This window comes from Suncus etruscus, chromosome 11 (assembly GCF_024139225.1).
Source record: "Suncus etruscus isolate mSunEtr1 chromosome 11, mSunEtr1.pri.cur, whole genome shotgun sequence".
Lineage (NCBI taxonomy): Eukaryota > Metazoa > Chordata > Mammalia > Eulipotyphla > Soricidae > Suncus > Suncus etruscus.
Window position 1 is genome coordinate 46,482,137 of NC_064858.1, and position 1,364 is coordinate 46,483,500.

Genomic DNA, 1,364 nt, shown 5'->3' on the forward strand with positions numbered 1-1,364 from the left:
ATTCTGTGGCATATCTGACTTCTACTCACTTGGTGCTCTGACCTTCAAGCTTTCTCCAGACACAGTCAAACAATGCCTTTGGATTAAGAGGGATTACCCAAATCAGAAATTGCTAGCTCAATATCCTAAAACTCATCATCCTATTGGGTAATATTTTTACCTCAACTCAGTGTTATTTGTCATCATATAATTCTTCACAGTTACTTACGAAAGCTAATCAAACACTTTTATTCCATATTTCTCTGGAGGATTCATAGCATCCCTAAGGATAAAACTGTTCTAAGAGTGGAAAAAATCTGAGTGAGGAAGTAAAATAGCAAAATGAAAACAACCAAATTACTCTTCTATTTCTTTCTTCTCTTTGTTCACATTTCCACAGTATGCTGCTAGTATACTTGTGTTTCTTTAGGTTTGAAACAACTGAGGAGTTGAATCTGACATTTGTTGACATCAGATATTCTACCATTATTCTCAGAAAGGAAGAATAAATGAAAACTTCTCTTGTATATCACTACTTTTCTGAAAATTCTTTTCCCTCTTCCTAGAAAATTCTACCCAATAATACCTTCAAAATTTTCCATCATAACTTCAAAGTCTATTCCTTGGTTAAAAATTATCATTAGAAATATTCATATTGGTCTTTGTTGTTGACCTACCTGCTGAGTGTATTTGTTTATTATTCCCCATGCACCACTAGAATGTAAGCTTTATGGATCAGTGAGTTAGAACTCTGATTCCTAGGGGAAAAACTTTATTTATGACCAATCAGAGTGGGAAACCAATATTTATCAGATTAACTAATTTACTAGATCTATAATCTACCTTGGGCTACCCAACGTTGTAATCTCTTTTTCCAAACCACAAATAGTTCCCTAAATAATCTTTATTGAGTAGAGGGGCCCTTGAAGTAAAGGAAGTGTCTCCAAAGATGGATACCATATTTGGAAGAAGTAGTTTAGGCATTACAATAATCTTGGAAAAGACTTGCAGGCAAGTCCTTACAAGCCTGCCAAAGTCGTCTGACCCAAATGTGGATACTAGTCCCTAAGTGAGTCAGCCACTGTTTTCCCCACTTCCTGAATACCCCCACCCTGTTCTTCCTTCATGGTTGGCGTCTTAAGATTTGGCTAACTGACAATCAAAACACTTCATTGTTTGAACTTTTTTTTTGAATTTTTTCTTCTCATTCATAAATTTTCTCAGCAACTAGTAGATTTCACATAGGAAGAGGACAAACACATTGTAAACAAATGGCACGGCAAAATAAAGAAAAGACCTAAGGAAACTATGAAATGACTATGACTATACATAGATTCATCAGTGAAACACATGGAAACTATTATCCTCAAATTCAGCAGTTACGA